Source organism: Prionailurus viverrinus, chromosome C1, assembly GCF_022837055.1.
Source record: "Prionailurus viverrinus isolate Anna chromosome C1, UM_Priviv_1.0, whole genome shotgun sequence".
NCBI lineage: Eukaryota > Metazoa > Chordata > Mammalia > Carnivora > Felidae > Prionailurus > Prionailurus viverrinus.
In genome coordinates this window covers 164814511-164840511 of record NC_062568.1, presented here as the reverse complement: position 1 = coordinate 164840511, position 26001 = coordinate 164814511, and the positions used below count along the sequence as shown (strand labels likewise).

Here is a 26001-nt window from a genome sequence, read left to right as displayed (position 1 = left end):
ATTGCCCTTATTAGAAAGCCCTTTCTTTCCTGTGCTAGCAAGACCCTCTATGACCTAATGCCTGCCAATGACTCCATACTTACCTATAGCCACTCCTTCCTCTCCCTCAACCCCAATCATAACAAATGACTTGCAAATCCCCCAGCTCTCCAACTTTCTCTCTCCTGTGGGTGATGCTGGCCAGGACCCTCCACCCCTAAGCTATGCTTGGGTAACTCTCACTGGCCAGGTGAGTTGCTATTTTCTCTGATAAACTTTCCTGATCCTGAAACTGTCATTTAGTTGGGTCTCCAGGGCATGCCCCCATGACCTTGAAGTGCTGACTCTATGAAGTGAAGGGAAGAAACATATGTGTTGAAAAACAGTGGGAAATGAAGTTAAACACATAGAAATTGTCCACACATTCAAAAGAAAAGGTAATATTAAAATTCACTTCTAGCTCAATGGCTCGCTTTGGGAATAAGCTATTTTTAATTGAATTTAATTATCTCTTCAAGTTAAAATAAGCATGGCTGTTATCAAGAGAAGGTACTCTTGATAATCTTCAAAATGGGAAACTAGTTAAAATGATTTTACTTTGCATTTATTGCCCACTTCCCACAGACACTCCCATAGTAAGTGCTTTGCCTACATTATCACACAGAATCTGTACAAGAACCCTATGTGGTAGATACAAACAGGCTTCCCCTTCACAACGAAGAAACTTAGATTAAGACACATTTCCAAGTCACAGAGTAATGAAGCCCAGATTCAATGCAGGTCTTTCTGATTCTAGAACTTCCATAATATCCAGCCTCTTGTGGTCACGGTCAAGGACCATGACATTTGGGGGTTTGAGGGTAGGGTTCTGTTTCTCAAATATTAGCACACAGCCCTTCCTCCCCTTCAGGATGCCTAACTAAAGAAGCTGTGCATACAAAGAAAAGTTGTAAAAAAGAAACCATGTAAGTGATTGCCTAATCCAGGGTTTCTCTATTAGAATAATTAAGATCTAGTCTCTTAGCAATTTTGAAGTTTATAGTACAGTATTGGTTGATTATAATCACTATGCTCCACCTTAGGTCTCTAGAACTTATTTGTACCCTTAAACATCACCTGCCCATTCCACCCCCCACCGTTAGCCCTTGTTAACCACCATTCTACTCTATTATTATTATTATTATTATTATTATTATTATTATTATGTTACCAGTTTGGCTTTTTTAGATTCCACATATAAGTGCTATCATACAGTATTTGTCTTTGCCTAACAATGCCTTCAAGGCCCATCCATGTTGTTTTTATTTTTGAAATAAATATTGAATACATGCTATGTTCCAGCCCAATGCTGGGATATGAAGATACAACAATGAACAAAACATATTTCCTGCCACCAAAACCCTACGGGTTAGTGGGGGTAAAGATACAAGTAAACATAGATTTACAATTCACTGTGAAAACTGTTTTGACATAGAAAAACATAGTATTTTTGAACACTTTTAATAATAGCACTTGCCTCATATGGTTGTTGTAAGGATTGAATGAATTAATGCATAAAAAGCACTTTTGCACAAGTGCTTCTTATGCATTAATTCACTCAACCCTTACATCAACCATGTGAGGCAAGTGCTATTATTAAGCCCATTTCACAAATGAGAAAATTAGGGCACCGAGTAGATAAGCAATTTAATACAGATCCAAAATGCCTTCATGATGGTACTTGGCTCTGAACCCAGCAGTAAGATTGCAGAGCCCATGGGATTTAATCACTGTCCAACACTACCTGTCCAGGGGCAAACACACAAGGAGCTGCGAGAGCAACAAAGGAAGGAATCTAGTCCAGAATGGGAATCAGACAATGGCACATATTTCCTGTCTGGGCTACATAATTCAGTCTCTGTTCACACTGATACTAGAGTGAACACTCAGCTCTGACCTCCAATACCTCCCTCCAAAAGCAGAGCTGTGAACCAGACTGACACAGTTGATTTTGTATCAGCCTCTCCTCTTAGTAGTCAGCTTAGGCCTTGGGAAACCAACAAAAAACCAGATGTTATGAATATTATACATGACATAAATATCATAATGATGTTCAGTTGTCAAAAGCGTCTACCTTCTTAGTTGAAAAGAAGAGCCTATCACTTGAGAAATTTCTTACAAAGCCAAGTTTTCAGCCAAAGGAAGAAGAGAGAATAAACAAGAGAAGCCCAAGGAAAGGTACATGGAAGCGAAAGATGAATGTTTAGTCTGTGTCTAATAGTTTGAAAAGAACATGTGCAATCTGGGAAGATTCTGGGGGACATTGCCAAGGCCAGGCAAGCTCTCTACAGAGGGATATACACATGCTGCATGTTCAGAAAGCATTGCCAGCACTCTCTGAGCTAAGTTGTCCTTTGGTTTGCCCAAGTAAAATGGCACACAAGCAGAAAGGACCCATATCTCATAAATACCTATTATGTGTCAGGTGCTACTCTGGGTCCTTTACATTTATCATTTAATCCTCAGAATAATATCACAAGAGACAAATTTTAATCTCCTTCTTGCAACTGAGCAAATGAGTCTCAAAAATATGTCCAAAGTTGTGCTTGTAATTTGTGTAGTCAGAATTTTAACAGCTGACTGCCACCAAAGCCCCTTCAACTCTTACTGCTTTCCCTCCAATATTTTTTAGGACTCTTTCATCAGATATTACTTAATCTTTAAATCAGAATTCTCAAGATCCATGAGGGCAGGGACTATCATTTAATGCCAACTACCTAAAATCAAATGGAAGCTCAATATTTTTTTTAAAAAACTTTCTTGAACAGACTATCTTGTAGTGTAGTTTTAATTTCACAGCAAAACTGAGAAGAAGGTACAGAGATTCACATATACCCCTGCTCCCCCCTACACAAAATCTCCCCCCACTATCAACACACACAAGAGTGGTATAGTTGTTACAATCAGTGAAGCTACACTGACAAATGTAGGGGTTTGATAAATGCATAATGACATGCATTCGCCATCAAAGCATTGTAAAGAATAGTTTCACTGCCCTAAAAATTTTCGGTGCTCTCTTTATCCCTCCCTTGCCCCTAACCCCTGGTAACCACTGATTTCTTTACTCTCTTCACAGCTTTGCCTTTTCCAGAATGTCACATAGTTGGAGTCATACAGTATGTAGCCTTTTCCGATTTCCTTATTTTACTTGGTAGTATGCATTTAAGCTTCTTCCACATGTTTTCATGGCTTGATAGCTCATTTTCTTTTAGTGTTAAATAATGTTCCATTGTCTGGATGTACCACAGTTTATTTATCCATTCACCTACTGAAGAACATCTTGCCATGTTTTGGTAATTATGGATAAAACTGCTATAAACATTTGTGTGCAGGTTTTTTGGTGGACATAAGTTGTCAACTCCTTTAGCTAAAATACCGAGGAACATGATGGCTGGGTCATATGGTCTGTGTTTATTCTTGTAAGAAACTGCCAACCTTCCAGAGTGGCTGTACCATTTTACATTCTCACCAGCAGTGAATGAGAGTTCCTATCGCCCCACATCCTCTCCCGCATTTGGTGCTGGCTGTGTTTTGGACTTTGGCCATTCTAATAAGTGGGTAGTCAATAAATATTTTTTTCAAAAAATAATTTTTTTAAATTATGAATTAAGATGAAAAAATTCTAAATTATTACAAAAGTAGACTTAGAAACTCTGTTATTCATAAGATAACTTTTGGAGGACGAGGACTAAAGAAAGAGCCCCCTCAGTCAAGCTCTCACTTATCAATTTCATGTTACCATCTACACTTCTCTGGGCACACTGTCCTGTCTACTCCAGGCAGGCAATCTGATAAGTGTGTGTGTGTGCTGGGGGTGTGGGTGGGGATGGGAGGTGGGAGGCAGATAGGCATATACTTTGGAATCCTAGTCTAAGATCCCTCTAATTGCTGTATTTTATTCTTCTCTAGCTACTGCATTCTGCTTCCCAAATTTGAGATGCAAATATAGTTATATCTCTTCAGTTATTATAATTAATTGCTATGGAGCCGGCTGTCATTATTAGAAGGAAAAACAGTACCTCCACATTGGCATACCCCTACTTATAAGTCTTCCAGATATTAAAGTCAAGTCTTCCAGATATTATAGTAAAGCTGCAATAGTTTAGTCTGGCACACACATAAATAGAACATAATGTCAAATTATGAAAGAAACCCAAATGCATAGGGGAATTTAGGATAGGATAAATGGCATTTCAGTTTTGGGAAAACTGGATCCGTGAATATACAGAATGAGCATGATTGGGGTAATTTGGGGGAAAAACTGTTGGATCCCTATTCATATCTTACTCACAAATGACTTCTAGAAGTGTCAAAACACTTAATAATTTAAAAGGAGACTATAAAAAGACCAGAATAAAATATATGATTCATTTTAACAATCTAGGAGTAGAGAAGCCTTTTAAGCAATGACACAAAACTCTGAAACTTTAAACAAATTAATAAGTTTGACCACATAAAAACAAAATATTTGTAAATGGCTAAAGAAATAGAAGACAAATGAAATATTTGGAAAAATATATTGGAAACTCACCAAAGGGATAATTTTCCTAACACAAATAGGATGTTTAGGGAGGGATAAGAGAAAATAACTAACTCCATTGAAAATGATCAAATTATGGGGACATAGCTTACAAAAGAAAAAAATGGGTCTTTAAAATAAGAAATGATGTTCAGTCTCTCTCATAATGAGAAACTATACTGAGATATCACTCCTCTCTCAAAATTGGCAAAGATCCACAGTTTGAAAACACTTAGGGAAATAAGCACTCTCAGGTATTGTTGGTGGGGCATATCACTACAAACACCTCAGAAGGACACTGGGAGCCTTCTAAAAATTATACACATACACACTGTTTGACCTAGCAATCCCACTTCCCTGTATGCAAGGAACAGATACACTTACACAAGTGTTTTTGCTCATTTTACTGCAATACCCATCTAAACCAGGATGGAGCTGTGAAATGAAGTGTGGGGCATTTTTGTGAAGGAATACCATGGAATCATAAAAGAAGATGAAGAAATTCTTTATGTACTTTATCTTTATGAGATACAATCATCAAAAACAGATTTTTTTTTTAATTAAAGAGGAGGGGAGGGGCAGAGAGGGAGGGAGAGAGAGAATCTTAAGCAGGCTCCACACCCAGTACAGAGCCCAACCTGGGGCTCGATCTCACAACCCTGAGATTATGATCTGAACCCAAATTCAAGAGTCCAACACTTAACCAACTGAGCCACCCAGCCACCCACAAAAGATATATGTCTTTATGTTAAAAAGCACATGACCTTGGGCGCCTGGGTGGCGCAGTCAGTTAAGCGTCCGACTTCAGCCAGGTCACGATCTCGCGGTCCGAGAGTTCGAGCCCCGCATCAGGCTCTGGGCTGATGGCTGGGAGCCTAGAGCCTGTTTCCGATTCTGTGTCTCCCTCTCTCTCTGCCCCTCCCCCGTTCATGCTCTGTCTCTCTCTGTCCCAAAAATAAAAATAAAAAAAAAACAACGTTGAAAAAAGCACATGACCTTAAGTGAAACAGTCAGAAACACAGCACCATATACTATCTGATTCCATCCATATGGCATTGAAGACCAGGGGAAACTAATAGATGGTGATATGAGTGAGAATAGCAATGACCTCAGGAGAGACTGAGAAGAGGCACAGGGTGATACTGGGGTGCTATAAATACATATCTTGATCTAGATGATGATTTTATGAGCATATATGGGAAGACAAATTTATCAATTGTACATAAAATTTCTGCACTTTACTGTGGATGTTCTGTCTTAGTTAAAAAATACAAGCAAGATATAGAATAGTATGTGTAATATCCTGTATTGTGTACAATATAAGCAAAAGAGAAAAATATATAGGTCTCTATATGTATTTGTTTAAACTTGCATAGAATATTTCCAGAAGGCCACACAGGAACTGAGAGGGGTTTCTGGGTAACGAGGAGCAAAGAGTAGGAGGTGACCCCTCACTATATACCTTAAGCTACTCTTGTATCTTAAACCATGAGAATATATTGCCTTATCACAACATATGTTGAATTAAAATTTTAAAAAACATGCCACCTATAATTGCCCAGGACCCCTTGGAGCTTACTCAGTCCTACTTACAAATGCCAGGCCAGGCAGAGAGAAAAAGGTCTAACGTCAGCCCTCTGCTGACTTTGACTCTCATGCCACATGAGGTCACTATTGAGGCTGGGCCTGTGAGATCTGACAGACAAGAGTCCACCACCAGCCCCCTACCACCTTCCCTGGGCAGCAGTCATCATAACTGCTTACACTGTTAGGTTGACCAAGGTCACATACCCAGATGCTCATTCTATTCATTCATTTAAAAACATTTACAAGTGCCCATTAGGTGTGTAGGCAAAGGGGACGCAGTAGCTTGTATTTCTGAGAACGACAAAAAGCAAGCAAATGAACAACAATAACAAAAATAGAATATGTCAGATGGTGACAAGTGTAAGGAAGAGAAACAAAACCGGGCATAGTGATAAAGTACCAAGGGCGAGGGTGGTGAGAGAAAGTTCTGGCTCTTCTAGGCGGGTGGCTCGCAGAAGGACTGGGTAGTGAGGTGGTTTCTGAAATCTGAAGAAACAAGCAGACAGGCATTGTGAATATCTGGAGATAGAGTTCAAAGCAGATAGAAGAGTAAATGCAAAAGCCCTGATGCCAGAGCATGCGTGCCATGACTGAGAAACATCAAGGAGGCCAGCGTGGCAGGTGCAGAGAGAGAACCAAGCAGAACAATAGACATAGGAAACAAAAGAGCTAAGCAGAGGCCTGATCATAAGGGGTGTTGACATAAAGACCTACACTTGTACTCTGAGCAAGATGAGAAGCCAGTGGAGAGGTCTGAGCAGAGGAATCCCCTCTGAACTAAAAAGGGCTGCTTTGTCTACCCACACATAGCTATACAGACAGCCTAATACCACTAAAAGTTTTCAGTTATGCTTTACTAAGACTTCCATGACATTTCTATAACCTTTCACTATCATTTGTAGATCTTTTTAAAATAATTTTTTTTTTTTTTTTTTTTTTTTTTTTGTATTCTGCCTACATCTTTTTTGGTTTTTTTTTGTTTTTTTTTTTTATTTTATTTTATTTATTTATTTTTTTTATGAAATTTATTGACAAATTGGTTTCCATACAACACCCAGTGCTCATCCCAAAAGGTGCCCTCCTCAATACCCATCACCCACCCTCTCCTCCCTCCCACCCCCCATCAACCCTCAGTTTGTTCTCAGTTTTTAAGTCTCTTATGCTTTGGCTCTCTCCCATTCTAACCTCTTTTTTTTTTTTTTTCCTTCCCCTCCCCCATGGGTTCCTGTGAAGTTTCTCAGGATCCACATAAGAGTGAAACCATATGGTATCTGTCTTTCTCTGTATGGCTTATTTCACTTAACATCACACTCTCCAGTTCCATCCACGTTGCTACGAAAGGCCATATTTCATTTTTTCTCATTGCCACGTAATATTCCATTGTGTATATAAACCACAATTTCTTTATCCATTCATCAGTTGATGGACATTTAGGCTCTTTCCATAATTTGGCTATTGTTGAGAGTGCTGCTATGAACATTGGGGTACACGTGGCCCTATGCATCAGCGCTCCTGTATCCCTTGGATAAATTCCTAGCAGTGCTATTGCTGGGTCATAGGGTAGGTCTATTTTTAATTTTCTGAGGAACCTCCACACTGCTTTCCAGAGCGGCTGCACCAATTTGCATTCCCACCAACAGTGCAAGAGGGTTCCCGTTTCTCCACATCCTCTCCAGCATCTATAGTCTCCGGATTTGTTCATTTTGGCCACTCTGACTGGCGTGAGGTGATACCTGAGTGTGGTTTTGATTTGTATTTCCCTGATAAGGAGCGACGCTGAACATCTTTTCATGTGCCTGTTGGCCATCCGGATGTCTTCTTTAGAGAAGTGTCTATTCATGTTTTCTGCCCATTTCTTCACTGGGTTATTTGTTTTTCGGGTGTGGAGTTTGGTGAGCTCTTTATAGATTTTGGATACTAGCCCTTTGTCCGATATGTCATTTGCGAATATCTTTTCCCATTCCGTTGGTTGCCTTTTAGTTTTGTTGGTTGTTTCCTTGGCTGTGCAGAAGCTTTTTATCTTCATAAGGTCCCAGTAATTCACTTTTGCTTTTAATTCCCTTGCCTTTGGGGATGTGTCCAGTAAGAGATTGCTACGGCTGAGGTCAGAGAGGTCTTTTCCTGCTTTCTCCTCTAAGGTTTTGATGGTTTCCTGTCTCACATTTAGGTCCTTTATCCATTTTGAGTTTATTTTTGTGAATGGTGTGAGAAAGTGGTCTAGTTTCAACCTTCTGCATGTTGCTGTCCAGTTCTCCCAGCACCATTTGTTAAAGAGGCTGTCTTTTTTCCATTGGATGTTCTTTCCTGCTTTGTCAAAGATGAGTTGGCCATACGTTTGTGGGTCTAGTTCTGGGGTTTCTATTCTATTCCATTGGTCTATGTGTCTGTTTTGGTGCCAATACCATGCTGTCTTGATGATGACAGCTTTGTAGTAGAGGCTAAAGTCTGGGATTGTGATGCCTCCTGCTTTGGTCTTCTTCTTCAAAATTCCTTTGGCTATTCGGGGCCTTTTGTGGTTCCATATGAATTTTAGGATTGCTTGTTCTAGTTTCAAGAAGAATGCTGGTGCAATTTTGATTGGGATTGCATTGAATGTGTAGATAGCTTTGGGTAGTATTGACATTTTGACAATATTTATTTTTCCAATCCATGAGCAGGGAATGTCTTTCCATTTCTTTAAATCTTCTTCAATTTCCTTCATAAGCTTTCTATAATTTTCAGCATACAGATCCTTTACATCTTTGGTTAGATTTATTCCTAGGTATTTTATGCTTCTTGGTGCAATTGTGAATGGGATCAGTTTCTTTATTTGTCTTTCTGTTGCTTCATTGTTAGTGTATAAGAATGCAACTGATTTCTGTACATTGATTTTGTATCCTGCAACTTTGCTGAATTCCTGTATCAGTTCTAGCAGACTTTTGGTGGAGTCTATCGGATTTTCCATGTATAATATCATGTCATCTGCAAAAAGCGAAAGCTTGACTTCATCTTTGCCAATTTTGATGCCTTTGATTTCCTTTTGTTGTCTGATTGCTGATGCTAGAACTTCCAGCACTATGTTAAACAGCAGCGGTGAGAGTGGGCATCCTTGTCGTGTTCCTGATCTCAGGGAAAAAGCTCTCAGTTTTTCCCCGTTGAGGATGATGTTAGCTGTGGGCTTTTCATAAATGGCTTTTATGATCTTTAAGTATGTTCCTTCTATCCCGACTTTCTCAAGGGTTTTTATTAAGAAAGGGTGCTGGATTTTGTTGAAGGCCTTTTCTGCATCGATTGACAGGATCATATGGTTCTTCTCTTTTTTTTTGTTAATGTGATGTATCACGTTGATTGATTTGCGAATGTTGAACCAGCCCTGCATCCCAGGAATGAATCCCACTTGATCATGGTGAATAATTCTTTTTATATGCCGTTGAATTCGATTTGCTAGTACCTTATTGAGAATTTTTGCATCCATATTCATCAGGGATATTGGCCTGTAGTTCTCTTTTTTTACTGGGTCTCTGTCTGGTTTAGGAATCAAAGTAATACTGGCTTCATAGAATGAGTCTGGAAGTTTTCCTTCTCTTTCTATTTCTTGGAATAGCTTGAGAAGGATAGGTATTATCTCTGCTTTAAACGTCTGGTAGAACTCCCCTGGGAAGCCATCTGGTCCTGGACTCTTATTTGTTGGGAGATTTTTGATAACCGATTCAATTTCTTCGCTGGTTATGGGTCTGTTCAAGCTTTCTATTTCCTCCTGATTGAGTTTTGGAAGAGTGTGGTTGTTCAGGAATTTGTCCATTTCTTCCAGGTTGTCCAGTTTGTTGGCATATAATTTTTCATAGTATTCCCTGATAATTGTTTGTATCTCTGAGGGATTGGTTGTAATAATTCCATTTTCATTCATGATTTTATCTATTTGGGTCATCTCCCTTTTCTTTTTGAGAAGCCTGGCTAGAGGTTTGTCAATTTTGTTTATTTTTTCAAAAAACCAACTCTTGGTTTCATTGATCTGCTCTACAGTTTTTTTAGTTTCTATATTGTTTATTTCTGCCCTGATCTTTATTATTTCTCTTCTTCTGCTGGGCTTAGGCTGCCTTTGCTGTTCTGCTTCTAGTTCCTTTAGGTGTGCTGTTAGATTTTGTATTTGGGATTTTTCTTGTTTCTTGAGATAGGCCTGGATTGCAATGTATTTTCCTCTCAGGACTGCCTTTGCTGCGTCCCAAAGCGTTTGGATTGTTGTATTTTCATTTTCATTTGTTTCCATATATTTTTTAATTTCTTCTCTAATTGCCTGGTTGACCCACTCATTCGTTAGTAGGGTGTTCTTTAACCTCCATGCTTTTGGAGGTTTTCCAGACTTTTTTCTGTGGTTGATTTCAAGCTTCATAGCATTGTGGTCTGAAAGTAAGCATGGTATAATTTCAATTCTTGTAAACTTATGAAGGGCTGTTTTGTGACCCAGTATATGATCTATCTTGGAGAATGTTCCATGTGCACTCGAGAAGAAAGTATATTCTGTTGCTTTGGGATGCAGAGTTCTAAATATATCTGTCAAGTCCATCTGATCCAATGTCTCATTCAGGGCCCTTGTTTCTTTATTGACCGTGTGTCTAGATGATCTATCCATTTCTGTAAGTGGTGTATTAAAGTCCCCTGCAATTACCACATTCTTATCAATAAGGTTGCTTATGTTTATGAGTAATTGTTTTATATATTTGGGGGCTCCGGTATTCGGTGCATAGACATTTATAATTGTTAGCTCTTCCTGATGGATAGACCCTGTAACTATTATATAATGTCCTTCTTCATCTCTTGTTACAGCCTTTAATTTAAAGTCTAGTTTGTCTGATATAAGTATGGCTACTCCAGCTTTCTTTTGGCTTCCAGTCGCATGATAAATAGTTCTCCATCCCCTCACTCTCAATCTAAAGGTGTCCTCAGGTCTAAAATGAGTCTCTTGTAGACAGCAAATAGATGGGTCTTGTTTTTTTATCCATTCTGATACCCTATGTCTTTTGGTTGGCGTATTTAATCCATTTACATTCAGTGTGATTATAGAAAGATACGGGTTTAGAGTCATTGTGATGTCTGTATGTTTTATGCTTGTAGTGATGTCTCTGGGACTTTGTCTCACAGGGTCCCCCTTAGGATCTCTTGTAGGGCTGGTTTAGTGGTGACAAATTCCTTCAGTTTTTGTTTGTTTGGGAAGACCTTTATCGCTCCTTCTATTCTAAATGACAGACTTGCTGGATAAAGGATTCTCGGCTGCATATTTTTTCTGTCTAGCACCCTGAAAATCTCGTGCCAATTCTTTCTGGCCTGCCAAGTTTCAAAAGAGAGATCAGTCACGAGTCTTATAGGTCTCCCTTTATATGTGAGGGCACGTTTACCCCTCGCTGCTTTCAGAATTTTCTCTTTATCCTTGTATTTTGCCAGTTTCACTATGATATGTCGTGCAGAAGATCGATTCAAGTTACGTCTGAAGGGAGTTCTCTGTGCCTCTTGGATTTCAATGCCTTTTTCCTTCCCCAGTTCAGGGAAGTTCTCAGCTATTATTTCTTCAAGTACCCCTTCAGCACCTTTCCCTCTCTCTTCCTCCTCTGGGATACCAATTATGCGTATATTATTTCTTTTTAGTGTATCACTTAATTCTCTAATTTTCCCCTCATACTCCTGGATTTTTTTATCTCTCTTTTTCTCAGCTTCCTCTTTTTCCATAACTTTATCTTCTAGTTCACCTATTCTCTCCTCTGCCTCTTCAAGCCGAGCTGTGGTGGTTTCCATTTTGTTATGCATTTCGTTTAAAGCGTTTTTCAGCTCCTCGTGACTGTTCCTTAGTCCCTTGATCTCTGTAGCAAGAGATTCTCTGCTGTCCTGTATACTGTTTTCAAGCCCAGCGATTAATTTTATGACTATTATTCTAAATTCACTTTCTGTTATATTATTTAAATCCTTTTTGATCAGCTCATTAGCTGTTGTTATTTCCTGGAGATTCTTCTGAGGGGAGTTCTTCCGCTTGGTCATTTTGGATAGTCCCTGGAGTGGTGCGGACCTGCAGGGCACTTCCCCTGTGCTGTAGTGTATAACTGGAGTTGGTGGGCGGGGCCGCAGTCAGACCTGATGTCTGTCCCCAGCCCACCGCTGGGGCCACGGTCAGACTGGTGTGTGCCTTCTCTTCCCCTCTCCTAGGGGCGGGATTCACTGTGGGGTGGTGTGGCTCGTCTGGGCTACTTGCACCGTGCCAGGCTTGTGATGCTGGGGATCTGGCGTATTAGCTGGGGTGGGTAGGCAAGGTGCTCGGGGGCAGGAGGGGCAGGCTTAGATCGCTTCTCCTTAGGTGATCCACTTCAGGAGGGGCCCTGTGGCAGCGGGAGGGAGTCAGATCCGCTGCCGGAGGTTTGGCTCCGCCGAAGCGCAGAGTTGGGTGTTTGCGCGGAGCGAGCAAGTTCCCCGGCAGGAACAGGTTCTCTTTGGGATTTCGGCTGGGGGATGGGCGGGGGAGATGGCGCTGGCGAGCGCCTTTGTTCCCCACCAAACTGAGCTCTGTTGTCAGGGGGCTCAGCAGCTCTCCCTCCCTTTGTCCTCCAGCCTTCCCGCTTTCCGAGCAGAGCTGTTAACTTATGACCTCCCAGACGCTAAGTCGCGCTTGTTGTGGGAACACAGTCCGTCAGGCCCCTCCGCTTTTGCCAGCCAGACTCGGGGGCTCTGCTTGGCCGGCGAGCCGCCCCTCCGCCCCGGCTCCCTCCCGCCAGTCCGTGGAGCGCGCACCGCCTCGCCGCCCTTCCTACCCTCTTCCGTGGGCCTCTCGTCTGCGTTTGGCTCCGGCGACTCCGTTCTGCTAATCCTCTGGCGGTTTTCTGGGTTATTTAGGCAGATGTAGATGGAATCTAAGTGATCAGCAGGACGTGCGGTGAGCCCAGCGTCCTCCTAAGCCGCCATCTTGCCGCCGACCTAAAATAATTTTTAATTAGTTATTTTTTAACTAATCTCTACACTGAATGTGTGGCTCAAACTCACAACCCCAAGATCGAGTCACATGCTCTACCAACTGAGCCAGACAGGCACCCCTCTTTTGTAGATCTCTTAAACATTATCCCATCTTTGTCTATTCCCTCCCCTACCAACATCTGGATTATCCAACTGCTCCTGTTTCAAATATACATGCTTCCGGGACGCCTGGGTGGCACAGTCGGTTAAGCGTCCGACTTCAGCCAGGTCACGATCTCGCGGTCCGTGAGTTCGAGCCCCGCGTCAGGCTCTGGTTGATGGCTCAGAGCCTGGAGCCTGTTTCTGATTCTGTGTCTCCCTCTCTCTCTGCCCCTCCCCTGTTCATGTTCTGTCTCTCTCTGTCCCAAAAAAAACGTTGAAAAAAAAATCAAATATACATGCTTCCAATATTTAAGATTCTAAAACAAAGGCACCGCCTTCTTATTCTTTAGCTGAGTGACTGAGAAATGCACCTTATTTCTGTAAGCCTCAGTTTCTCTACTTTGTAATGAATTCCTCTTAGAATTGAGAATTGTTTACGTTTTTTAGAGTTTTCAACATGAATTGATGATGAAGATGATGATGGTACCTACCTGGTGATGCCCTGGTTAACTAGGTAGGGGATCTTCATGCTCTTTGCTTGACAAGAAGGAAAAAGTCGGCAAGTGAAGGTGAGAAGTGTGGAAATAATTCCCAGCATGCATGTGGTAGAAAAAAACAAATGTAATATTTATTAGTATTAGTATTAGCATTAGTATTAGTAGGCTAATTTAGGCATTAACTAACTAGCTGTGTGACCTTAAGAAAACCTACCTAACCTCTCTGTGATACTGATTGCTAATCTGCGAAATGTAGGCAATACTCATTATATTCATGGGATTGTTATAAGGAATATTTAAATGTGATGAGGATAAGCCTCAGGACTGCAATTCATATCTTCACAGTGACACAAAACACTCCATAAACTTCAATTATATTATCCTCATCTCCATCAGGGAAGGACGTCAGCTGGAGCAGGCCAGGTAGAGAATCCAAAGAGGAACAGAGCACCAGATGAGGGCAAACCAGGAATTCAGGTACAGAGGACAAGGGAGTGCTCAAGTGTTCAGAGGTTAAGCCGAAGGTAAGGGTAACAGAGACTCAGACTCGAAATAGCAGTATTTCGCCCAGGTGAGACTAGAAACACGCATTAATTGCATTTGTTTGCACCAGAAAAATGGTAAAACATAGTGATCAGGAGGTTGAATTTTGTACAAGGCAATCATAGGTTTCAATCCTAAATCTGGAACATACTGGCTGTGGAAACTCTGTATCACTAACTGCGATTCTTCATCCACAGGAGAAAAAATAAAAGTGATAGAATCTGGTCACTGAAGCATCACCCCAGACCCTGGTGACATCATCCTCATTCCTGCATCAGGAGAGGTGTCTTTCCAGGCAGAGCATCACTGAGAGGAGTACTCCGTCCCTGACAGACCTGGCTTGCATCCTAGCCTAGATATTGATTATGTGACCTTAGACAAGTTTCCTATCTTGAGCCTGAGCTTCCTCCACTATTAATTGGAGATAATAATAATTTCTAATTGAGATAATTAGCATATGCTCTAATTTGAGCATAACATGTGCTCAAAAAATAGTGATCACTGTTGTTTATGGCTGCTCTTTACCAAGCACTGTGCAACATGTTGGGTGTACTGCTCTTGGATCCTGCTTGGGATTCTCTCCCCCTCCCTCCCTCTCCCTCTCTCTCTCTCCTTCTCTTACTACCCCTCTCCCTCTCATGCCCTCTCTTTCTCTTCCTCTGTCTCTTTCTTTCAAAATAAATAAATAAAGTTAAAAAATTTAAAGACAGGTACCACGTTTCTCTACTCCATATCTACTCTACTAGTCTCTTCTCTAGATTCTTAGCTATTGCCCTCATGACAAGATGTCCTCCACCATCGTCTCCTCCCTGGCCTTTGCTAGATGAGCTCTTTTTATTCGTGCCCCTTCAAAATACAACACCCACAAGGGAGACAATATCCAGCCATGATATGATCAACCTGGAATATCAGGAGATGAGGATTTAGCTTTGACCTTAACCCTATACTTCAATTGATCCAGCCAACATTTCTGTTAGTTTCTTTATTCCTGCAACAATCACAAAGGAAACCACAACAGAATTGCCAGATTTACTGATACAGTGCACAGCCTGAGAAAGTATTCAGTCGTCTTAAGCAAGCTTTCAAGTAAAGAAGCAAAGATCCTGTATGAGGATCTGAAGTGGAATCATGGAGCAGGAAGAGTTCACTGCTTCCACTAAACAGTCAGGATGCCTCTACTTCAGTACCACCAAGAAGATGGATATTTCGGGGTGAGGAGCAGGGTGGCATTAATGTGACTAAGAATACAAATACTCTACCACAAAGAAATAAGCTTTGAAAATATTTTTTTTAATTTTTAATGTTTATTTATTTGAGAGAGACAGAGACAGTGTGAGCGGGAGAGGAGTAGAAAAAGAGAGAGGGAGCGAGAGAGAGAATCCCAAGCCAACTCTGCACTCTCAGTGGAGAGCCCGACATGGGGCTCGAACTCGCAAAACAGTGAAATCATGATGTGAGCCGAAACTGAGAGTTGGAGGTTTAACCAACTAAGCCACCCAGGCACCCCAAGCTTTGAAAATATTTTAAAGCCAGACTCCCTAGTAAAGTTGAGAATATCTATATTATCAACTTCAAATATCCTTGTTTAGAGCTCATAAATCCTCCCAGAGTAATAGAGTGTAGTGAGAGCATATTTATTCCCTCCTACAAAGGCAGGGCCTCTACCAGTGCCTGCAGATAACCTTAATGGGTCATCAAAGGCAGCAGCTTTAATACAGTCAACAGGTAGTTACCACAACCTCATAATTTAAACAACCCCTTTTTAAATTAGAAAAAAAAAAAAAAAACCAGAGTCCTAAAATTTAGATCCTATTCTGTGAACATTCATGAGGACCATTTTCTACTCTTTGATTTATGTGCCTAGGCCTGAGTGTCAGAGGCCTGAGAAATCACAGCTGGATTAAAGAGATGAGCTTAGCATGAAAGTGGCATTTTGTTTTATAAAAGAAGCTGGAGCATCAGGGTTTGAATGGCTCGGCACCTCTTTAATCAAACCAGGGCTGCTCAGTCCAGGGCTTTGTAAGTGAGCTAATTAGTAATGTGCCAGAGACTTACCTGGTTAATCAAATGATTAATCACTCAGTAGACTTCATTCCTCTTGTTTCCTGGCTGTCTTTGGCTCTTCTATTTGGGGTTTTTTTTTTTTTGTAATTTTTTTTTTGAAATTAGCATTTTAATAGCTGGCAGTCACCATTCAGGTTAAAAAAAAAGGCATTGTCCCATTTTAACCATTTTTTGTACAAATAAAAATGATACAGAGGAGATATTTTTTTCTAGAACTAGGAAAAGAATAGTCCTCAACTATGGCTTGACCAAGAAATGTTAAGCCATTTCTGAGGAAATTCAGTGTTTGGGCAGAAGAGGATTTGAAATGCCATGGAAGATTTGGGCATCCCTTTGCATGTACAATCCTGGTTGGAGAAAAGTTTTCTGAAAATAAATAAATAAATAACATGACTGTAATTAGCTGACTAGATTTTCATGTTCCTTCCTTCCTTCCTTCCTTCCTTCCTTCCTTCCTTCCTTCATTTATTTAATATTTAAGGATACTTTAAAGGGACAGAAACATTGGCCATTTTGGAAAATTCTAACATGGAGAATAAAAATGTACATGTCATAGTTTTGTTGAACAACTAAGTTACCTTTAAATACACTTTTAAATCCTCCATGTTTTGGAACAAGGCATATTAAAAGGAGAATAAATAGGGGAGTCTGGGTGCTTAGTCAGTTGAGCATCCAGCTTTTGATTTTAGCTCAGGTCATGATCCCAGGATCATGGGATTGAGCCCCATCTCAGGCTCCATGCTGACCTGGAGCTTGCTTAAGATTCTCTCTCTCTCCATCTGCCCTTCTCCCCCACTTGCACTCTCTGAGAGAGAGAGAGAGAGAGAGAGAGAGAGAGAGAGAGAGAGAGAAAGAAAGAAAGAAAGAAAGAAAGAAAGAAAGAAAGAAAGAAAGAAAAGGAAAGGAAAGGAAAGGAAAGGAAAGGAAAGGAAAGGAAAGGAAAAGAGAAAAAGAGAGGGAGGGAGAAAGGAAGAAAGACCTTTAACTGAAATGTTCCAGCTCTGATCTTTGCCAGATTAATAATACTAAACACTGTTAAGGAGCTCAATTATCTTTTTAAAAGATAATATTATAATGGTGTAATTGCCATTTAATATCCTAATATAATTTGTCATAAAAACATATAAATAGCTAAGAAGGAAAAAAAATTCAAACTCCCTCATTATGTCACTGCAATCATCCATGACAACCTGCCGTCCCACTCTGTCCACATGACCCATCAGTCCATCTTTCATAGCCCTGTGGATCTTCACCAGGCACCATGGGAAAGCATTCTCTGATTACTCCAATAGAATTTTAAGTTTATTTATTTATTTTGAGAGATAGAACACGAGCAGGGGAGGGGAAGAGAGAGAGAGAGAGAGAGAGAGAGAGAGAGAGAGAATGAATCCCAAGTGGGCTCTGCACTGTCAGTGAGGAGCCTGATGTGGGGCTTGAACTCTCAAAGCAGGAGATCATGATCTGGGCCGAAACCAACAGTCAGACACTTAACTGACTGAGTCATCCAGGTACCCCTATCCCAATGGCATTTTAAATGAAGAATAATGAAATCATTATAAATTTGTTTTCAATAATTCTTGTGTTTGGATTTCCACATAAATCTTCTTCCATTGTCCACAGGTAAAATTCTTCTGGGTAGTTAGAGATCACATAAATATTTTGCTTTTTTAAATGCCATTGTAGGTAGATCCTGAAGGTGGGTGTCAATGATCCAAAAGGTAAATAGGCCTCCATCCTACAAGGCTGGTGATTCTAAGTCCTTTGAGAAATAGCAACATTTCTGCATGAAATTTTTCAAACTACATGACTAGTCATGTCTTCAAAGTCCCCAATTTTTTGGTCAGAATAAACCACTATTTCTGATGAGAGAGGGTCAAGCACTTCACGAGTGGTATGTGAGCGGTATGGGAGTGTGTGTGTGTGTGTGTGTGTGTGTGTGTGTGTGTGTGTGTGTTTGGGTCAGGGGAGAACTGAGGGTTGACAAACATTACTAAATATACTTAAAAGCAAACAGAAGTTTTAAAGAAGGGAGTGTTCTTATTACTTAAGACAAAATGAGGAAAACACGGGAGGGTGAGAAGCCCACTGGAGGAATCAGGTTTTATTCGTTGTTTCTTTATTCACTACCATCCCAGAATGGTCAGATCTTTGAGATGCCACAATAAAGGCAGAAATTAGTTTTGAGACCAAAGTTTGATTATCAAGATTTGTAATATGAAGGATTCTTTAATAAATGCCTGTAAGTCAAAGATTTCTTTGATAACTAGAAAGTAGAGTCGTCAAAAAAGAATTCCAGATAAAGACTAAGTTTGCACCTTATTCCCCAGATAGTTAGCCCATCCAAACAAAGGACACTGGGGATGAAATGCTGCCATTTCCTGGACAGGACATATTCCATGGCCAGACACAGCCCTAGAAACATTGAGTTATTATCAATGTTATTAATTTCCTCTTCTTAAGTTTTACCTATCTCCTAGTAATTACCAATCAGCCTCCAGAACAATCTTTCTAAAATACAATCTTACCTCAGTCCTCATGATCAATTCATACTGCCTTGGACCAGCTACAAGATTGTCCATCATCATCCTCCATTGCCCTCCTCAGCTTTGTCACCATCATTCTTTCACCCGCACTTATGGATCTAGGTTACATTACTTGAACATCCAAACATTTTGTGGCATTTTGCATCTACTGGACTAATACTAACCACCTGCAAGACTTGTCTTTCAAGTAATTTCTGGAATTCCACAGGCAGATCCCACTTCTGAAGAAGTTCTACACCTGACATTAGGCACCATGGTGCTGGCTGCTCCTCTATGCTACCCAGTCAAGCCCAAGACCAAGGTCCGTGGCTGTCCTAACTCTGTTTTGACAAATTTTACCTTCAATGACTCAAACTTCTAGGTGCCAAAGCTTCAGCACAATTTTATGGTCAAATGGAGGAGAATATTTCTATCCCTTTTGTGTAACTCTCCAAGAATGAGGAAGCAGAGAAAGGTTACCATGAGGGATTATTTTATCCCAAAGTTTGCAGAGATTTAAGTAGTTATTTCTGTTTTTATATATGGCAACTCTGTGTTCACAAGAGCCAGCCTCCAAAAGAGCCTCAGGCAAGCTAGGAGACAAACCCAAATGACAAATATCTGAATACTATATTCAGAGTTATGCTCTCTGGCCTCTGAAGGTAAAGCTTGTCACTGTACCAAGATCTTTAGGTAAGATTCCTTCTCACTAGAGGATAAGGTTTTTCTTGGGAATTTGCTTTCCCCTCCTAAAACCTGAAGTCACTCTAGTGCTTCTCCAGACATGCTGAGATGTGTCTGGCTGGATCTCACAAGTGGAAACATCATGATTTCTTTCACAGGAGGATTCTCATAGCCCCCAAAATTGAGTTCCATCAGGCCTGAATCTGCAGTTTTCCAGACACTCTCAGACATGCCTGGATCCATGAGCAGACATGGCCCATGCTCAAGCTGAGACCCAACTCCACCTTAATTTATGGGTTGGGTGGGAGAAGAAAGTGTCTGTGGAAAAGAAGGTATTTGAGCCATATTTTGAAGGAAGAGTAGGATTTAAGCAAACACTGCAGCAAATGACCCACAAAGAGGAAACACGACAGAGAAAACAGAACCATTACAGAGGCCAAATATCAAAATAATCCATTTTAGTCAAATTTTGTTAAGACATTCAATAAATATTGTTGAATGAATGAATACATGAGTGAGTGAATTTTCATTTTCTTTAAACAAATTAAATTTGTCTCTGAGCACCTATCTGATAGGTACAGGAAGGATTCAATTTCAGTCACTTCTAAGGGGGATTTCCTTCCCTCCCTGGGGTTTTAAAAACAATCTTGGATGTTTAGATGGTATCCACAAAATGAGGGATGGCTGCATGGTGTTCACCATCCTTAGTTGTATCCGTTCTGTATGTGACAGTACTGGGCCAACCATCCTCGGCCATCTAGCAGATGATGGTCTTCCAGGTGGCTCAGAGGTGCTCCACAGCAGGCCTCTCCACTCAACACAGGCCCAACACCTGCTCCAAAAGCTTCTGTGTTGGCAGCAGGCCTTCACAGTCCTCTCACGGACATCTCCCTATATTTGGTGCTTCGTAGGTCCTGGATCTCTGCCATTCAAAAAAACACCCCAAATCCTAACTAACCCTGTCTAAGCAACTAACTAACTTCCCCTGATTAACACAAGGGAAATCCATCCTTCCGCTTCCGGATTTACCCTTTCTGTCCCTTGAATCCCAGCGCCAGCCTCTCGCCATGAGCTTATAAACCCAAACAGAACCAGGAGTGTTTTTCTGCAGGTGCTCCACAGCATCTGTTTTTAACCCTGACACAGAAAAACTAGCAATCCCTCTGACAAGGAAGCCAAACTCAGAATACAGAGATTTGGCTCTTACATTAAGGGAGAGGGAAAAGCCTCTTGTCCTTTCAAGTGTGGCTCGTAGCCAGAACAAAATCCAAAATGCGGTTGCAGCATCCTACTTTGCCCCCTGCCATCACACTGATTCCTGTGACACTGTGGATTCCAGTGTCCGAGAGAGAACTCTGCCTCTGAAGTTGAAGGCTCCACCCACTCCAGCTCATGATGGCTCCATTTTCTCCTGGGTAAAAGCTGTCATGCTGACCCCTGAAAACCATCGTGGAGATCAAATTTTAAAAAGAATTTTTATAAATGCTGAGGGCTGGACAAAGAGTGCTTGCTCATGTGGACAATGCCAAGAGTCAGCAGAAACCTAGATTAGCCATGCCTGTTCCCCTGTGACTCTGAAAAGAAATCCTCAGGGTTGCAGTGACCCCTCTGGCCTCGGAACAGGTGGCCCATCTCCTCCTGGGCTAGTTCTGCTATTTCATTATCTTGAAGGGAGTACAGGCCTTACTGGCAACCCACAAGAAATGCCAGGCAGAAATGCGATCCCCAGGCCATTGCAGGGCAAGAAAGCAGATCTATCACCTGCAAGGCATTTGCTGTGGGGCCTGAGGCCTGAAAGACAGCTTTGTTCAGCCACCAGGTGAGCTGCAAGGGGAAGGTGCTTCTCCAGCCACTGCCACCAAGACTCTCACAAAGCGTTCATTCAGAGCCCAGACCTGGCCGTGCCCTCTGATGCTGCCTCTGACTTACTGGATTGCCTGCACAGAGATCATTTCCCTGCTTGCACCCCAACCACGGCCCCCACCCCCCAACCCCCACCCCCCAGTACTGACCCTGCTAGTGCACAATGCCACTCGAAGGGCATGGGTAGAATATTACATTCCAGAGAGAAAAGGCAATGCTCAGCCTGAAAAGGCCAGGCTGTGGTGGAAGACACTCCCCTTTCACCACAGAGCTCCCTGTGTCCCTGCAGACAATAGGCTTCTGTGCAGCCCCATCTCCTAATGCAAGGACTGCTTACATGTTTTCATCTTTGGAAACTTCAAACTGCTCAGTCCCCAGGAATGACTGTACAAGGAAGCATCTGTCTAGGAGGGGAAGGGAGAAGAAGAGGTGAGATGTGCTCCTTCAAAATAATCTCCCAGCCAGGTTTTGTTATTCCCATGGGCCATGCCAGGTTTTTGCCAGTTTATTCTTTCATTTATTTAAATAGTCACTATCTATAGATCATTTACTATGTTCTAGGCACCTTGCTAAGATATCTTACTAGAGATGCCTCGCCCTAGAGTGAAAAATTAAATAAGACTGCCCTGCCCTTAAGCAAGTGGTGTCCAAGTGTCTGAAAAAGCATTTTGTGAATTGATTTTTTGTTGGGCATCCTTTTTTCTTACTCCATGCAGCACCTGACCTTTGATCTTCATCCTGTTCTGGCTCCTGAATCCTTCCTAATTTATCATTGTGCAAAAATAAAAGTCAAAACATTGGATTTCTCAGGTACTCTCTTACTGGTATGAATGCAAAATGATAGAACCCCTTTGAAGACAATTTGTCAATATATATACTAAAACTGCATTAAAAAAAGAAAGGGAACTAAATGTGTTTGGTATAATAAATGTTGTCTTAGCAAGAAAAAAACTGCATATGTAATTCACCTTTCAATACAGCAATATCATTTCGAGGAATTTACCCTGAATATACACCTGTAATAAAATGCATAAGGTCAGTCAATGCGGCCTCATTTTTATTTGCAAAACATTGGAAACTATCTAAAAGCTCAAGCACAGGAGACTGGTTGAAAAAACCATAGTATTACACAGTGTCATACTAGGTTGCTGTAAAAAAAGGATGGTGGTCTCTATACACAGACATGGAATGATTTCCAGGAGATAATGTTCAGTGACAAAAGCAAAATGCAAAATAACATATATACTATGCACTGCTGTAAAATAAAAGGGGAAATAAGAAAACATACAAGTCCCTGCTTATCTTTACCAATAAAAGAGGATAAACCAGAAAACAATTAAGTGGGTTACTTATAGGAGTGAGAAAACAGGGAGAAGGGGAGGGAAAGAAGTAGCTCCCCTCTGGGTAGAGCTTTTTATAAAATTTTGACTTTTAGATTCTATAATGGAGGTTAAAAAAAATCTATAAAGGATATTATTGGGTAAATTGACAAAATTGGAATAATGACATTAGAGTATATCAAATTATTATATCAGTGCTTGCTGAAGCTGCTAATCACCTTGTGGTTATGTAAAGAACATCATTGTTCCCAGCCAACAGGAAAAGGTAAAGATAAAGACACAACTTAGTCTGAAATGGTTCAGAAAAAATTTTCATATGTGTGTGTGTGTCCATGTGTGTCAGTGTATGTGTGTCTATGTGTGTGTCTTTTTGTATCTGTGTATTTGTATCCTTGGATGTGTCTGTGTGTATCTGTGTATGGGTGTCTATGTGTATGTGTATATTATCTGTGTCTGTATATTTGTGCCTGCATGTCTGTGTATGTGTGTGTCTGTGTATTTTTGTCTGTGTGTGTATCTGTGTATGAGTGTCTATGTGTATGTCTATTTGTTCTGTGTATTTGTGCCTGTGTGTGTCTATGTATGTATGTGTGTGCCTGTGTGTGCATGTGTGTGTGTGTATAGAAGGGAAAAAGAGAGGAAATGATCAAGCAAATGGAGCAGAATGCTAACAATAGGAAAACCTGGATAAAGACCATATGGTACTATTCTTATTGATTTTTCTTCATGTTTGAAATTATTTACAATTAGATCTACCCTATGACCCAGGAATAGCACTGCCAGGAATTTACCCAAGGGATACAGGAATGCTGATGCATAGGGGCACTTGTACCCCAATGTTTATAGCAGCACTCTCAACAATAGCCAAAGTATGGAAAGAGCTTAAATGTCCATCAACTGACGAATGGATAAAGAAATTGTGGTTTATATACACAATAAAATTTTTTTTAATGTTGGGTTGGGTTTCCAGCAATTATATTTTATTTTTTATTTTTATTTTTTAAATATTTTTTAATTTTTATGTATTTCTGAGAGAGAGAGAGAGAGAGAGACAGACACACACCATGAGTGGGGTAAGGGCAAAAAGAGAGGGAGACACAGAATCTGAAGCAGGCTCCAGGCTCTGAGGTGTCAGCATAAAGCCTGATGAGGGGCTCAAACTCAAAAACCACAAGATCATTACCTGAGCTGAAGTCAGACACTTAACCAACTGAGCCACCCAGGCACCCCTCCAGCAATTATATTTTAGAAGAGAAATATGAACCTGATCACCTCAGACTATCCTGCTGCTTCAGTGGATATCAGCACTATGAACGCAGCAGCCTCTTGGTCCACCCACACATTCTTCATGAAGTCATTCTCTTAAGATGTTGACAGGTAAGGATGCATCCTGGGTGAGCTCTTCATTGCATTGGGCGGGGGACAAAGGTTAAGGGAGTTAAAATGTCCTCGATCAAACTAGGAGAGTTCAGAATTTGAGTCATCTTAGTCATTTGGAATGAGAATAGTTACCACATTATGCACCAGGATTATGCCAACAATCCTATGCTTATTGACTCATCTAAGCCTTACCAGGGAACAACAATATCCTTGAGAAGGAAGCTGAAGAATCAGGGGTTTAACCTGTGAAAGTGGCAGGTGCCATGACTGGAGTTCAGATGGTCTGGTCCTAAAGCCTGCACTATTTAATTGCTATGATATAACACCTGCCATGAATGTAAAGAGACCAGGCCCACCTGGAAAATCTTAATGTTCTCCAGGCCTTTGTTCAGGGGCTACATCCTCTAGAAAGCCTTCCTTGAGCCCCATGTAGGCACTGATGTTCCTTTTCCTATTCGCCCATCTTCACTTGGAACGCACCACCCAAAAAAGCCAATCATCTTGTGGTAATATTATTTTTGTATGTCTGTTTTACTTTCTGGACTCTGACTTCCTTGAAAACAGAAAGACTGTCTTTTCTTCTTTATAGTGCCAGCACCTATCACAGAGCCAAATCCATGACAGATATTCTTTAAATGCTACTGAAGTTGTATTGCATTTTTTAAGTACTTATTGAGCCTTTGAAACAGCTCTACAGTGCTCACATTTTGTTCATACAGAAATTGAGTCTTAAAGTTGAACCTTGAGTCAACAGCTTGATAATATTTCCTGCAAAGGCTAATATGATCTTAAACCTCATTAACAGAGGAATCACATGTAGAGAGAGAAAAGGTATGACCTAATCTATGCCAGCTAATCAGGCCAAATCCAGAGACATAAACTGACTTCTGCATCCACATGAAGGCAGATGTAGTCAAGCTGGATGGAGCCTGAGGGCAGGACAAAAGCAGATGGCACTCCAAGGCAATATTATATTAGTGGAGACCAAAGGAACTAGGGTTAATGACAATCCATGGGACCCACGACTATTTCCAGATACCTTCGTGCACTCATCTCTTATAATTGAGCACCGAAAGACGATGCTCAGTTAGTGGGTAGACATCACTGGGAGAAGCACTTGAGCTCAATATAGTAAGAGAAGATTCTTTTCTGCAGTTGTCTAAAGATGAAGTGAACTGTTTCAGATAATAAAGAGCTCTCTCACCAGAAGTATGCAACAGTTGAAGACCACATGTCAGGAATGTTCTGGAGCGCATTTGAGTATTAACAAATGAGGAGAACCGGCTAAATTAGTATCTCCTGTATGCTCATCTTTTAACCAATGTAAAGACATCACAGGCCCACAACAAAAGAAGCAAAATTAAAGACAAAGTAGTAAGGTTTTTTTGTTTTGTTTTTTGCAAAGCTGAATTAATTCAATTTAAACAATTTCACTTTATTACAAAATTATGCTTTTTGGCATTGAAATTTCCTTTTTTTCCTCCATTAAATGAGGAAGCTAGGAGATGGTTTTTATAGTGCTTTGACTAGGCAAAAAAAAAAGAGTTGACAAATCCATGTTGGTTGCCAAAATGACTTTTGAAATTACAGTAACCTATGAAATTCAGAATTCTATCAGCTAATGGATCAGACAACTTCTGAGGTTCCTTCCACCTCTAGAAGGGTATGGCTTTGTATCTCACAGACTTTGAACCATGAGTATCCAGCAAAAAGTCACTGACTGAAGTCAGACATGCCTGGCTTCACACAATGGTTTGGCTACTAAGTCAAGTGACTTTGAGCAAATTGTTCAATATCTTTGAACTTTAGTGTTTCCATCTACAAAATAAGCACAAAAACAACATCCTTTACTGCAGGATCATAGACTTGCAAGCCCAAAGCCATGGCTTGTGTTGTATATTACAAAAATGGCC

At 40.8% G+C, this 26001-nt stretch overlaps 1 long non-coding RNA gene across 1 annotated transcript; it reads left to right on the top strand.

Annotated features, from left to right (window-relative positions):
- Positions 1-125: 125 nt before the first annotated feature.
- LOC125173790 (uncharacterized) lies at positions 126-14863 on the top strand. The gene is made up of 4 exons (XR_007155151.1): positions 126-229; positions 3095-3134; positions 13643-13764; positions 14433-14863. It is a non-coding gene; the product is annotated as an uncharacterized LOC125173790 (long non-coding RNA).
- The last annotated feature ends 11138 nt before the right edge of the window (positions 14864-26001 follow it).